Below are 16,319 nucleotides of genomic sequence, written 5' to 3'. Positions count from 1 at the left end.
AATCCGCCTGCCTCTGCCTCCCAAGTGCTGGGATTAAAGGCGTGCGCCACCACCGCCCGGCTGAGAATTATGTTTCTTAATTATTTTCACTGCAATAGAAGTTAATTTGAGGCATTTTCTTTGCCCTGAAAAACATAGTGATAAGCTTTTTGTATCTATTAAGGCTCTTTGAGAGTTAAAGTTCCCTCAAAGCTGCACTAGGTAATTGTTATTAATCTACCTTACTGAAGCTTTTGCATGGAGGAAACTTAATTCACTCACATTGCTCAGAGACAGAAGTAACCTTGCTAAAGCGAATAGCCTTTCTCAGAACGGTAGGCCCATATAGTTTTAGCAGAGCATCACAAACCCAAACACACTGACTAAAATTATGATTCCCTCCAAGAATCTTCTGTCAGTCCCTGTCATATAGTAGTGCTTAGCACATGATAGGTGCTAGAAAAAAAAACACCTCATGGAGATAATAATCTGAGTAATTGAGTGAATCAAAATTCATTCATTTCTGGACTGATGAGTCAGCACTTAAGAGCCCTTGCTACTCTTTCAGAGGACCCAGAATGTGGTTCTTCACATCCACACCCCCCATTAGGCTATTCACAAATGCTTCTAACTACAGCTACAGTGGATCTGACATCCTTAGACTGACACATTTCTGACCCCTATGGTCTCCATACAAAATATACAGGTACACAACCACAAATGAAGGAATAATACAAAAACTGTAAAAACATTACTCAGTAATTATCAAAATCAATTTAAATATGAAGGTACCTAGTTTCAAAGAAATTAGTCTTTTAAGTAAGATAGGAGCAGGTATCAATTTCTAAGTTGATCTCAGTCTGCCTCAGTTGACAGATTCCAGCAGTGGGGGCTGTTGGGCTTCCCATATTTCATCCACATTTCAGCAGTAAGAAACTCGTCCATATATCTGAGTAAAGATTGAATACACTGTTTTCATACTTTGACCCATGACTCTAAAACCTATAGATACCCAAGGACTTCTTTTTATCTACATAATACCAAGTGTTGCTGAAGTACATGGACTTGATAACACCCCAAACATCAGTAGCATAGATCCACATACTTATATTTCAAGGAGGTTTTGTCCATATATCATTAGAGAGACTTGCACAACTGGATATGGATATGTTTACTTTTGCTGACAGTGGGCATCACATATGGACGGTTCATCTGCAGCTAGCTGATACTATAAGTAGTTTGTGCAGGTACCCCAGGTAGTCTTGCACTAACCCCTTGTTCTAAATCATTTCCTATCATCTATATATCCATAGAACCTAATACTATCACAGTATTTGAACTGACGTTTTCCTGTAATAAATCCTGATCATAATTTGCCAGGAATAGGAAACTCCTGAGATAAATTGGAAAGGACTATGTATCATTTGAAATAACTTCATGGTTGAGTCTATTGCTCATCAAAATTTTACTTGCATTCTTCTCTGAATTATGATTTAGCATGTTGTTAATATTTATAATTTTCCTTGTTTTAGACAGGTTCAGTTCTTCAAAATGCCCTGTGTAAATGATGCCTCTTCTATGATTGATGCCTTATTTCCTGTTCATAGCTTCGAACCTATTCTACCCATGAATACTTGCAACACATTGTTCTGAAATCTTGAGTAACTTCATGCTGTAGCAGGAGCCTTGCTGTATCCATCATGATATCATGATTTTTGAGCAAACTCTCTGGCTGGAAATGCTTTCATAAATATTTATATTGAAGAAGATGGAAGCACACAAGCAGTAGTATGGCAATATCCTATACCAATGATCAGGACTACCTGAGCATGCTTATTTGGCCAGAACAAGAATATTATGAAAGAAGTCATGCTTCTTTCTTAAAAAGAATGTTTGGAAATCAAACTCTTTTGAATCTAGTCTCCAGCAACTTTATCTTTTCTTTACCAAAATGCTTACATGATGTTAATATATGTCTATTTTAAAGAATTGTATTTTATTAAACAATGACATGTTTGAATTTTAATGTGAGCACTTTGGTTAAATTATACATTTTAAATGACACAAAACATATACCACATAATATTTAGTCAAATAATGTAGGTTTAAGATTTGGAAACATTCTCCATGTGCACAAATATGTATGTGCTTACAGGGGAATGTGTGTGCACTGGGTAAATGAGTGTGTGCATATGTGTATGCATGTGTGTAAACCCATGGATGTATATGCACACCTGTGTTCATCTGTGTTTGGGTCTTTGTGTGATACTGAGGATGAGACTCAGGGTCTCACTAATACCATTTTCATTGTGTACTATGAGCTACAGCCCAGTATTAATGTACTCACTCATCAGTATGCTTTTTCACCATTGCAGAAGTTTCCAGATTTGTTAGTATTGATTAAAGGAAGCAAAGAAAACACATCTGTTTAGATAGAATTGTGGAAGTGGCTAAAGTAATAGAAAATGGCTTGGTTTCTTTCAGTGCTGAGTCCCTAGAATCAATGGCAGGGCACCAAGACCATTATTTTCCTCTTGTAAACAATGATTCTTTAAGTGATGTCCCCCAACAAAATGCCCACTATTCTGGAGATGAAAGGCAAGACTGTTTCATTAAAGGGAAGCTGACAGCATTTTCCCATTTTGGCAAACTGATTGTTCCGGTCAGGCTCATTTTAGGACCTAGACCTAGCATGAGTTTGGTGTTCACAATGTAGGCACAATTTTGTTTTGTTTTTTAAAAAATGTATTTGTTTTTTTATGTGTATTAGTATTTTGTCTTAATGTATGTATATGTACCATGTGCATGCCTGGTGTCCACAGAGACCAAAAGAGAGCATCAGGCTCCAGAAACTGGGGTTACAGAAGTTTATGAGCCACCATAAGGATGCTGGAAATCAAACTTGGGTCCTCTGAAAAGTAAAACACAAAGTCATCTCTTCAGGCCTAGATACCCAGTTCTTAAAAATGAACGTTTAACTAAAATCACTTCAAAGCAAATTTGTACCATATCTTAAAGTGAATGTTTTAGACACAGGCATGGATCCACATGCTACCATGAAAGGATGTCTTGGTTTGGGTGTTTTTTCTATTTTTAGCTTTCCATGGTTTGAGCAACCTTTAATCATGCAGGTCTCACTGATACTTACTAGGTTGTTCTTTTCTTTCTGAAAAGATCTTTTATAATTATCTTCAAAGAATAATGCTTAGAGTTTATTTTTGGAGAATTATAGTTCAGGCAAGCCTGAACCTTTACAATATAACCATTGAGCAGTCTCCACTCAGACGGTTCATAATCTATCTTTGAGGTTTTTATATGATCCTTCCCTAGAAGGTGAGCCCAATACTTATGAGACTGAAGGGAAATTCCCTGAATACCCAACCACTAAATTGTCACATCCAGGGAAACAAATCATGAAATAACTGATATCATGTGCTTTTAAAAATATCTCAAAAACTTGAAATGAGCAATGGTGAGTTCTCCAGAAGTCCTTTTATTATAACAGGACTGTTTTAGCTATCCTGGATTTTGGTTGTTTGGTTGATATTTTTGTTTTTGTTTTTCCACATAAAGTTGAGAAATGCCTTTTCCAGAATTCTGTAAAGAATTGAGTTGGAATTTTAATGGAAAATGTGCTGAATCTGTAGATTGGTTTTGGTAAGATGGCCATTTTCACTATGTTAAGCCTATGGATTCATGAGCATGGGAGATCTTTTCTTTTCATCTTCTCATATGTTCCTCAGTTTCTTTCTTCAGAGACTTGGAGTTCTTGTCAAACAGGTCTTTCACTTGCTTATACCACATTACATTGACATAGAAACAGACAGGTTGATCAACAGAACAGAATCTAATATCCAGAAAGAAAAGCCATATAACTCTGGTCATTTGATTTTTGACAAAGAAGCCAAAACCATATAGTAGAAAAAAGAAAGCATCTTCAAAAAATGGTGCTGGTCTAACCATATACAAATAGATCCTTATCTATCACCTAGCACAAACCTCAAGCCCATGTGGATCAAAGACCTCAGCATAAGACTAGATACACTAAATCCAATAGAAGAGAAAGTAGGGAATTCCCTTGAACACACTGGCATAGGCCAACAACTTCCTGAACAGACTACCAACAGCTTAGGCACTAAGATTAACAATTTATAAATGGGACCTCATGAAACTGAAAAGCTTCTGTAAGGCAAAGGACACCAGTAATAGGAGAAAATTACAGCCTACAAAATGGAAAAGTTCTCCACCAACAATACATCTAACATAGAACTAATTTCTAAAATATATAAATAGCATAAGAAGTTAGACACCAACAAACCAAATAACCAAATTAAAAATGGGGTACAAAACATTACAGAGGAATCTCTAATGGCATAGAAGCACTTAAAGAAGTTTCAATACACTTAGTCATCAGGGAAATGCAAATCAAAACAATTCCGAGATTCCATTTTGTATCCGTTAGAATATTTAAGATCAAAAAACTTAAGTGACAGCACATGCTGATAAGTTGTGGAGCAAGGGGAATATTCCTCCATTGTTGATGGGAGTACAAACTTGTACAATTACAATTTGGAAATCAATTTGACGGTCTCTCAAAAAATTGAGAATAGTCCTATCTCACGACCCAGCTATGCCATTCTGGGGCATATACCCAAAAGATACTCCACCACTACACAAGGACACTTGCCCAGCTATGTCCATAGCAGCTTTATTTGCAATAGTAAGAAACTGGAAACAATCTAGATGTCCATCAACCAAAGAACAGATAAAGAAAATGGGGTACATTTACAGAGTGGAATACTACTCAGCTATTAAAAACAAAGACATCATGAAATTGCAGGCAAACATGGAACTACAAAATGTCATTCTGAGTGAGGTAACTCAGACCCAGAAAGACAGGTATGGTATGGACTCATTTTTAAGTAGATATTTGCCATGAAGTACAAGATAGCCATGCTATAATCAACAGACTCAAAGAAGTTAAGTAACTCAGAGGACCCAAGGGAGGATGCCTGAATTTAATTTAGAAGGGGATACAAATAGACATCGGAGGTGTGCAGAGGGAGGGAACTAGGTGCAAAAGGGGGTGGGGAGAGGAACAGGGATGCAAATCAGGTGTGGGGAAAGCAGGGATGGTGGTGTGGGAGAAGACTGGGATACAGAATGGAAATTGATGGGTCAGAGCATCTCTGGTATGAATTGGAGACCTGGGACAGAGAAGGATCCCAGGAGTTTATGTGCATGACCCTAGCTGAGACTCCTAGCAGCTGGTGATATGGAGACTGAAGTGTCCAATTTCTATAAACAGGAGGAACTTCTAGTGGAGAGAGTGAGGAATATCGACATACCCATAAAACTGTTAACCCAGAATTTGCCCTACCTACAATATGTACAAGGATAAAGATGGAGCAGAGATTGAGAGAATGCCCACTGTATGACTGGTCCAACTTGAGACCTACCCCATTGGAGAGAGCCAATTCCTGACACCGTTAATGATACTCTGCTATGCTTGCAAACAGGAACCTAGAATAATTGTCTTCTGAGAGGCTTCATCTAACAGCTGATGGAAACAGATGAAGGGACTTACAGCCAAACGTTAAGCAGAGCTCAGGGGAATCTTGTGCAAGAGTGGAGGGAAGGATTGATGGAGCCAGAGGTCAAGGACACTACTAGAAGACCTACAGAGTCAACAAAACTGGGTCCATGGGGTCTCACAGACATTGATCCACAAACCAAAGAGCACGAGTGGGCTGGACCTATGTCCCCTACGCTTTTGTAGCAGTTGTGCAGCTTGGTCTTCATGTGGGTCCAATAAAAATTGGAGAGAAGACTATCTTCAACTCTGTTGTCAGCTTGTGAATCCCCTTGTCCTAGGTGGTCTTCCTTATCTGGTCTCAGTGGAAGAATATGTGCTTAGTCCTACTGGGCTTAATGTGCCAGGATAGGCTGGGATCCCATAGAAAGCTTCTTATTCTCTGAGGAAATCCGAAGTGGGTAATGGGGGGAGGAGTATGCGAGTGCAGGGCTCAGAGGGGAGGAGGGAGGGGGCTATGATTGGGATGTAAAGTGAATTAATAATAGTAACTGAAAATAATAATAATAATAATAATAATAATAATAATAGAATGGGATTGGGAACTTTGCTCCCAGTGATCTAAAATAGTATAGAGGCCCCCTCTTTCTTTATACCTGGGTTCTCTGAGGTTGTGTGAAAAGAAAAGTTGAAAATAAAATTCAGAATAGTCTCTTGTCACTGTAAAAAAAAAATCTCAAAGACAACCATAAGGGGCAGTATATCTACATATTGACATTCACTCCAGAAAAGCAATAATAGGCAACACGAGTTATTTTACTTAGTAGCTGATCCTGCTTTTATGAGCAGTCTATATATGATGCCTCACAACATACCCTTGACCAGAGACTGCAATCACAGAGTCATCCAATACGTGCTACCAAATTTGGGACTTCACATGGCATAGGTGAGGTATTATTCTAGTGACAAGAGCTATCATTCATCATTCTTATCTTATAACACTGATATGTCATGACAAAATTTTCAATCTCACCATCTTCATATAATTTTCTCAAATTCTTATTAAAATAATATGTGACATATATTTATAGTTAAAATAAAATCATTGCCTGTGCTTCTGCCAAAAACTGATATGAAGATATGTGTGCCATATGCCATTGGTGGCAATTACAAAACATATATATGCATATGTACATATATATACATATACACATGTACATGTATGCTTGCATATGTTTGCATATATATGTTTATATGTATATACACATGTATATTGGCTTTTAGCTGTCCAGGTCTTAACTAAAATTTTATAAGTAACATGAAAATATCCACATCTCAATAAAAAAATCATTCATTATACTAAGAAAAATAAATTTCTCAATCTAAATGAAATGATGCACTGAATACATTCCAACACAAAAAGATAGAAATGTTAAATTATCTGAAAAATAATTGCAAGTGAGCTATAATTTTTAACATATTTCAAAAGGAAAACACAATTATAGAGACATAAAATTAACTTCAACAAAGTTTAAAATACTACAAAAGAAAATCAATTCACAGAGAAGAGCAAGTTGATAATTAACTTTTTAAAATCAAAATAACAATAATAAAAAGTTTAACAATATTTTTTTGAGAAATATATCTTGTAACTACCCAGGGAATAAAAGAATTAATTTTTTTGATTAATCCTAGGGTCATTAAACCGATAACAATCCTGAGCCCCATGATCAAATGCTTTACAATATACCTGTGAGCTCAGAAAATTTCTCTTTCATTGCAGATGTTTTTTCTTCACTGACAATAGGAATTTAGTACAAAAAAAATTGGTAAATCTCATTCAACTTCTATAACTATGTTTACAGTATATATAAATTTTATAGGGCAGATAGAATTGTGTTATGGTACTAATATATAATTGCATATGTGCACTAATGTGCACACAATATGTAACTTATGTCTACTAGCGTTGTGTGTGTATTTTGAAGTATCCTACGCATTGCTTTGAGGAGACAAATAAAAGCGAATGGAGTGTTTATTCAAATAGGATTAATGTTTATTTTCCTATGTTTATTCAAGCAGAATAAATGTTTATTTAAGTAAAATAAACAATTTCAGATCTCAGGAAGCCTTGATGTTAATGGCCTGTTTAAATGAATAAGAACACTTTGGGGAAGAATTCCCATTCCCATCACATAAACATTACCCCAAGCACATCTATAAATATGAAATGAAAACCACGAGTGTTGATTGCTTCTTTTCTTTAATATCAATTAATATCGATCAATTTATAAAATTATTGAACAATTAAATTCAATAATATAAAAAATTATATAGTTTTAATCCTGTGAGAGAATGCTATCCAATTATTACAGCAATTCTCAATCTGTGGGCTGTATAGCACAAACCCAGCATATCAAATGTTTACATTGTGATTCATAACATTAACAAAATTTAAGTTATGAAGTAGCAACACGATAATATTATGGTTAGAGTCACCACAGCATGAGGAACTGTATTAAAAGGTCACAGAATTAGAAACGTTGAGAATTACTGAGTGATTAAATTAATATGAATTAAAAAAGGAAAATCTTAAATCCCTTGATTCAAAATTATTCTGCATAATTACTTTCTTTTTGACATTTATTCATTTATTCATTTAATTTACAATTTTACCTCCCAGTATTATCTTGCATCTCCTCCCAGTAACCCTTCATGTATGTTCTCCCAATCCACCTTTCTCTTCTCTTTTAAGATAGGGAACAACAATATGAACTAACTAGTACCCTCAGAGCTCCCAGGGTCTCAACCACCAACCAAGGACTGCACATGGAGGGGTCTGATTGTTCTGGCAGCATGTGTATAGTAGAGGATTGTAAATTCGATCATCAATAGGAGGAGAGGACCTTGGCCCTGTGAAGGTTCTGTGCCCCAGTGTAGGGGAATGCCAGGGCCAATAAGTGGGAGAGGGTGGGGTGGCAGGCATGCGGAGGGGGGAGGGAACAGGGGTTTGTTTTTGTTGTTTTTGTTTGTTTGTTTTTTGGAGGGGAAACTGTGAAAGGAGAAATTTACATGTAAATAAAGAAAATATCTAATATAAAACCTGATTTTTACCTACTCATACAACCTCCTCTGCTCGCCCCACATCCAGTCCCTGTTGGACAAGGCTTATCCTCTCTCTCTGAGGCCAGCCAATCTGGGTCCATTTATGGGTGTGGGACCTACAGGCAGGCAGCCAACAGGCTCAGGGACAGCCTCCTCTCCAGTTGTTGGGGGACCTGGATGAAGACCAAGCTGCTCTTCAGCTACAAGTGTGCTGTGCAGGGATGCCTAGGTCCAGCCCATGCTTGTTCTTTGGTTGGTGATTTGTGGAGCGCTGCCGGGCCTTAAAGATGGTGCCTGCCATTCTTCTGCTAAGGAGTAAACAAGTCCTTATTTGGCAAGAGGGTTGCACCTGCCAGTGGTCTGATCTTTTGTCATAACTCTGTAGCCAATGATAGCGCAAGACATGGTATGGGCTCATGGGCAGTCCTATGAAGGGCATTTAAGCAGCACTCACAGACCATTCGGGGGCACACCTTTTACTATGATGTAACTACGAACTCCTGAGTAAACTGTTGCGGGAAGGAACTGGTGTGCTAGTCTTTCTTCCCTGCTGGCCAGAGTGATCGGCGAGGCACAGTGATTCAGTCTCTGAGAGCCTCGAGGGGCTAGTTTAGTTGACCTTGTTGGTCATCCTGTGGGGTCCTTGTCCTCTTCGGGGCCCTTAATTCTTCTTTCTCCCAACTCTTCTGTAATTCTTGCCAGTTCCCATCTAATTTTTGGATGTGAGTCTCTGCATCTCTTTCCACTGGCTGCTGGGCAGAACCTTTCAGAGGACAATTATGCTAGGCACCTCTCTGCAAGTATAACAGAGTATCATTAATAGAGTCAGGGATTAGTTCTTTCCCGTGTAATACTCTCAATTTGGAGCAGTCATTGGTTGGCCATTCCTCAGTCTCTGTTCTCTTTGTCCCTGTATATCTCATAGGAAGGATAATTTGGAGTGGAACATTTTATGGGTGGCTTGTCCTTATCTCTGCGCTAGAAGTCCTGCCTGGCTATAGGAAGTGGCCTCTTTAGGATCCATATCCCCCACTGCTAGGAGTTTCAGCTAGAGTTGCCCCCATGGACCCTCTGGGACCTCCCCCCATCGCAGGTTTCTCATCTCTCTCCCTAGCTATCCCTACATACCTCCTCTCCCCTCCCATTCCATCTTTCACCCAGTTCTCTCCTTCCATGAACCTCCAAAATCTATTTTTCTCCTTTCTGAGAAAGATTCAAGAACCCTCCCTTGGGCCCTCCTTGTTATTTGGGTCTGTTGATTATAGTGTGGTTATTCTCTACTTTATGGCTAATGTCTATTTATCAATGAGGAAATACCACACGTGTTCTTTTGGTACTGAGTTACCTCACTCAGGATGATATTTTCTAGTTCCATCCATTTACCTGCAACATTCATGATGTCCTTGCTTTTAATGGCTGTGTTTTAATGGCTGTGTAGTATTCCATTGTGTAAATGAATCACGTTATCTTTCTCCATTCTTCACTTGAGGGGTATCTAGGTTGTCCCCAGTTTCTGGTTATTACAAATAAAGCTGCTATGACAGTTGAGCAAATGTCCTTCGGGATGATGGAGCATCTTTTAGGCATGTGCCCCAGAGTGATATAGCTGGGCCTTGAGGTAGAACTATTCTAAATTTCCTGAGAAGTCTCCAGGATAAGATATCATATGTTAAAATCTATAAGATGCACTAAAGTAGTTTTTGAGATCAATATTACAGTGGTCTCAAATGAAACTTTTAAAAAGACTAATATTTCATGAAAGAAATAAGGAAAATAACAAGAGAAAATCAATCACATGATGTGCTAGTGACTTTTTGCCAACTTGTAGAAACCAAGGCCCACCTGAGAAGAGGGTATATCAAGTGAAAAATTTCCTCCCATCATATTGGTCTATGACATGTCTGGGGCCTTTTTCTTGAATCCTAATTTACATAGATGGGCTTAGCCCACTGTGAGCAGGGCCATCCCTAGTGAGGCAAACCGGGGTTGTATAGTAATGGTAGCTAGGCAACCCAGGGGAATCAAGGCAGTAAGGAGTCTCTCCATGGTCTCTGCTTCATTTCTTGCCTCCAGGTTCCTGCCTTGAATAGTGTCCAGACTTCCCTTGATGATGGACTGTAACCTGCAAGTTTAAATAAACTCTTTCCTTTCCCATTTGCATTCAGTAATGGTATGTATCACAGCAACAGCAAGCAAACCAGAACACATGAAAAGGAAAAGGAAAGAGAGAAGGAAAAGAAATGAAATGAAAAGTGGTTATTTAGAAAACATTAAAATTGTCTTAAAATTTTCATGGTTATACTCAATGGTAAGTCTGAAACTATGAATCACGAGATCATGTTTAAGCACTTGTAAGATAATTTTATAATTAACCAAAACACTTCATCAATGAGCTTCTAAAACAGAAGCAACATGTCATGTAAAGAAATAAAACTAGGAGAAAAAACCAAGGTGTAAATAGTAAAATCAGTCTGTAATAATGAAGCATACTGTCTTGTCAGTGAATTGAAAATCTTATGAGATTTGAGAAAAAACTCAGAGGCAAAAGCCCACATTTCTTATTATTCTGTCTATAGAAAATTGTCAAATTACAGAAAAATGTTAAAATTTTGTCAGATAAGAGATATCTGTACCAATACCATGCAGTTTTGAATCACTATTGCTCTGTAGTACAGCTCGAGGTCAGGGATAATGACTCCCCCAGAAGTTTTGTTGAGAATCGTTTTGGCTATCCAGGTTTTGTTTGTTTGTTTGTTTGTTTTCTGTTTTGTTATGTTTTCTGTATAAAGTTGAGACTTGCTCTTTACATGTCTGTGAAGAATTGTGTTGGAATTTTGATGGGGATTGCGTTGAATCTGTAGATTGCTTTTGGTAAGATCACCATTTTCACCATGTTAATCCTACTGACCTATGAACATGGGAGATCTTTCAATCTTCTGAGGTCTTCTTCAGTGACTTAAAGTTCTTGTCATGCAGATCTTTCACTTAATTGGTTAGAGTTGCACAAAGGTTTTATATTATTTGTGGCTATTGTGAAGGCTGTTGTTTCCCTAATTTCTTTCTTAGCCATTTATCATTTGTATAAAGGAAGGCTATTGATTTGTTTGAGTTAAGTTTATTTTTTTAATGTTATAATTCCATTTTATTATTCAAAGGAAGGTAGACAATAGGCAGTGGAAACTCATGCTTTTCTACAGTATGGTAAACTAGGCTATTGAAGCAGTGAGTATAGAGTTTACAAGGAGGTCTAGGCTGCAGTCTGGGGACTGCAAGTGTTTACTCTGTTACTAAAAGAAGAGATCAGAGTGTTTGGCCTCCCAGGTACAAAGGGCTGTTGGGGAGAAAGATGAATAGAATAAGATTATAATGCTGCATGTGTATCCAACAGAAGTATAGCCTGCCCGTGTGGTCTTCCCTCTGGTCCTCTCTCTCTATTTTCTTTCTTTCTTTTTTTTGTGTGTATATATATGTATGTGTGTATATATATGTATATATATGTATATATATGTATATATATATATATACATATATATATATATACAGTCTTTATTTACATTTCCTTTATTTACGTTTCAAATGTTATCCCCTTTCCCAGTTTCCCTCCCTCCCTGAAACACCCTATCACATCCTCCTTCCCCCTGCTTCTATGAGGGTGTTCCTCCATCCATCCACCCTCTCCCACCTCCTTGCCCTCGATTCCCCTACACTGGGGCATCTATCGAGCCTTCATAGGACCAAGGACATCTCCTTCCATTGGTGCATGACAAGGTCATCCTCTGCTACATATGCAGCAGGAGCCATGTGTACTCCTTTGTTAAAGGCTTAGTCCCTGGGAGTTCTGGGGGCTCTGGTTGGTTGATATTGTTGTTCTTCCTATGGGATTGCAAACCCCTTCAACTCCTTCTCTAACTCCTCTATTAGTGACCCCACACTCAGTCCAATGGTTGGCTGCTAACATTTGCTTCTGTATTTGTAAGGCTGTGACAGGGCCTATCAGGAGACAGCCATATCAAGCTCCTTGCTGAAGTTGTTTATCAGCTGTAGGAGTTCTCTGGTAGAATTTTGGGAGTTGTTTATGTGTACTACCATGTCATCCACAAATAGTCATACCTTGACTTCTTTCTTTCCAATTTGTATCCCCTTGATCTCCTTTTGTTGTCTAATTGTCCTAGCTAGAACTTCAAGTACTATATTGAAGAAATACAAAGAGAGTGGAGAGCCTCTTTTGTCTGTGATTTTAGTGGAACTGCTTCAAGTTTCTTTCCATTTAATTTGGCACACACAGGTCAATCAATGGAATAGAATTAAAGACTCAGAAATAAAACCATAACCTATGGACACTTGATCTTTGACAAAAAAGCCAAAACCATACAGTGGAAAAATGAAAGTCTCTTCAACAAATGGTGCTGGTCCAACTGTTGGTCTGTAGGTAGAAGAATGCAAACTGGTCCATATTTATCACCTTACACAAAGCTCAAGAACAAGTGGATCAAGGACCTCAGCATAAAACCAAATATACTGAATCTAATAGAAGAGAAAGTGAGAAATAGCCTTGAACACATTGGGACAGGGGAAAATTTCCTGAACCGAACACCAATGCCTCAGCGTCTAAGATCAACAATTGACAAATGAGACCTCATGAAACTGAAAAGCTTCTGTAAGGCAAAGGACACTGTCAATAGGACAAAACTATAGCCTACAAATTGGGAAAAGATCTTCACTAACCTTACATCCAATAGAGGGGTGCTATCCAAAATATACAAAGAGCTCGAGAAGCTAACCTCCAAGAAGACCAAATTACCCAATTAAAAATGGGGTGTGGAGCTAAACAGCAACAGAGGAATCCTGAATGCCTGAGAAGTACTTAAGTTTTCAACATCCTTAGTCATCAAGGAAATCTAAATTAAAATGACCTTGAGATTCCAGCTTATGCTGGTCAGAATAGCTAAGATCAAAAACTCAGGTGACAGCACATGGGGAGAAAAGGGAACACTCCTCCATTGCTGGTGGGATGGCAAACTGGTACAACTGCTCTGAAAATCAAATTGGCAGTTCCTCAGAAAATTTGAAAGAATTCTACTTGAAGACCCAGCTATACTGCTCCTGGGCATATACCCAAAAGATGCTCTAACATACCACAAGGACGCATACTCCACTATGTTCATAGTAGCTTTATTTTTAATACCAGAAGCTTGAAGCCACCCAGATATTCCTCAACTAAATAATGGATACAGAAAATGCAGTTCATTTATACAATGGAATACTACTCAGCTATTAAAAGAAGAACATCATGAATTTTGCAGGAAAATGGATGGAAGGAGATAATATCCTGAAAGAGGTAACACAGACCCAAAAGGATGTATGTGGTATGTACTCACTAGTAAGGGGATATTACCCAAAAAGTACAGAATACCCATGATACAACCCATAAACCATAAGAAGTTTAACAGGAAGGAAGGGTCAAGTGAAGGTGCTTCAATCCCACTTACAATGGGGAACAAAATAATCAAAGGATGCAGAGCAAGGGAGGGAACTGCATGGAAGAGGGGAGGAGGGAAGGAGTATGGAGGAGGCAGGACAGAAGCCCAGAAGGCCAGGAGAATGAATGGAAATAAGCAACTTCCAGGTGGGGTTGTGGTTGGGGGAAACCTCTAGAAAGTCCCAGAGACTTGGAATGTAAGAGGCTCCTATATTCAGTGGGGTTACCTTACCCAAAATGCTCAGCAGTGGGGAGATGGAACCTGAAGAGACCACTTCCTGTATACAGACATGGCCCCTAGTAGAAGGATAGGGACACCAACCCACTTTCAAAATGTTTGACCTAGAATTGTTTCTACCTAAAAGAAATGCAGGGACAAAAATAGAGCAGAGAGTGAAGGAATTGCTGTCCACCGACTGGCCCAATTTAAACTCTATCCCGTGGGCAGGCACCAAACACTGACACTATTACTAATGCTATGTTGTGTTTACAGACAGGAGCCTAGTGTGGCTCTCCACTGGGGTGCTCTACCAGCAGCTGATGGAGAGAGATCCAGATTCTTATAGCCAACCTTTAGGTTAAGGTCAGAGACCCCTATGGTAGAGTTAGGGGAAGAATTGAAGTAGCTATAGGGGATGGCATTCCCATAGGAAGACCAACAGCCAACTAACCTGGACCCCTGGGAGTTTCCAGAGACTAAGCCACCAATCAAAGAGCATACATTCATTAGTCCATGGTACCAAGCACTTATGTAGGAGAGCTCTGCCGTTCTCTGGCTTCAGTGCTCCCAGGACAGACAAGGGAGCCCTCAGTCCAGAAACACCCTCTTAGTGGTAAAGGGGAAGGGATGTGGGGAGGGGGAAGTGGAAGGGGGCACATTTGGAATGTAAATAAAATAATTAAATAATAAATAAATAAATGGGAAATTATAATAAAAAATTAAAAGAAAAAAGTAGATCTGGTGATGGGAAAGAAAACTGACTCCAAAAAAGACACAAGAATCTACCTTGTGTGAAAGAAATATTCTACAAATCAAGAATGATGAGGAACTGATCTCAGTCGGAGGGGTAGTACTGGAGGGACTCTCTTTGGGAGAGTGGAGAACTGTTCCAGCAGCCAGTACCACTGGTTTAATAACAGAAATCACATTGGTAAAAGCAGACTCCTGGCTAGAGGAAAGTGATCCAGATTTGTGTTCCATTCGGTTAGCTTTCCACGCGTTGGGCTTAGAGGGAGGTGGTGCAGGCTTAGGAACCAAGTTCTTATAGTCACTTGGGACCATAGTTGACACTTTGTTCCCATTTGCATGGTGGGATCCTGAGGAGATGAATGCAGCAGAAAAGGCAGCAGCAAGATCCTCTTTGGAATTTTTTTTGATGACTAGCATCTTTGCGGGTTGTTTGGCACTAGGTGGGTTTTCTTACACTCCAGAAGGGGTACCAATAGGGCTGCATGGCTGATTCTGTTTGCCAGCTTCTAGATTCAAAGAAGGGAAGTCTTCCTCTTCGAACTGCAACCTTTCTACTTTATCCTCTTTTTTATCTTCCCTAATCTCAGTTGGTGTTTTTTCTTGAATGGCACAGCCTTTCCGGGAATGGAAGCAGCCATTCCAGTGTTAGTGGTTTCCTGTACTACCTCCACTACGTTGGCTCATGACCTTGGGAAGAGCCATGCCAACCAGATAGATTCCCTGTGGTTCCAGCATTTGCTCCCTTACAGACACCAGAGTCAACAGAATCATTGCGGAATAGGGAGGGGTGGTGCTAAGAATCTCCTGTAGTCCGTAGAGGAGTTAAAAAAGCCATCAGAGGAATTATGTAGACGACGGCTTATTCCAAATCTAACTTCTCCACAGGATAGGTGATCTCTGTGTTTGTCAACGGTGGCTGTAAATGACTGTGCCGTTGAGAAATTTAGCCAAGCAGAAACAAAGTCAGGCTGCGCCATTTAGGTCCAAATTGACCCGACGCACCACGGACAGGAAGAGTGAGTTCCTGAAGACTGTAAAAGATGAACGAACTTCTGGGCTAATAACCACTTATCAGTGAGTGCATACCGTGTTTGTTCTTTTGTGATTGGGTTACCTCACTCAGGATGATATTCTCCAGATCCATCCATTTACCTAAGAATTTCATAAATTTATTGTTTTTAATAGCTGAGTAGTACTCCATTGTGTAGATGTACCACAATTTCTGTATCCACTCCTCTGTTGAGGGACATCTG

At 39.0% G+C, this 16,319-nt stretch overlaps 1 pseudogene; it reads right to left on the bottom strand.

The window, feature by feature from the left end:
- Positions 1-16,043, bottom strand: part of LOC116089480 — a 95,296-nt pseudogene extending 79,253 nt beyond the window's left edge.
- Positions 16,044-16,319: the final 276 nt, after the last annotated feature.

Source organism: Mastomys coucha, unplaced genomic scaffold (genome assembly GCF_008632895.1).
Source record: "Mastomys coucha isolate ucsf_1 unplaced genomic scaffold, UCSF_Mcou_1 pScaffold14, whole genome shotgun sequence".
Classification (NCBI taxonomy): domain Eukaryota; kingdom Metazoa; phylum Chordata; class Mammalia; order Rodentia; family Muridae; genus Mastomys; species Mastomys coucha.
The sequence above is the reverse complement of the archived record's forward strand: the minus strand, read 5'-3'. Positions and strand labels throughout refer to the sequence as shown.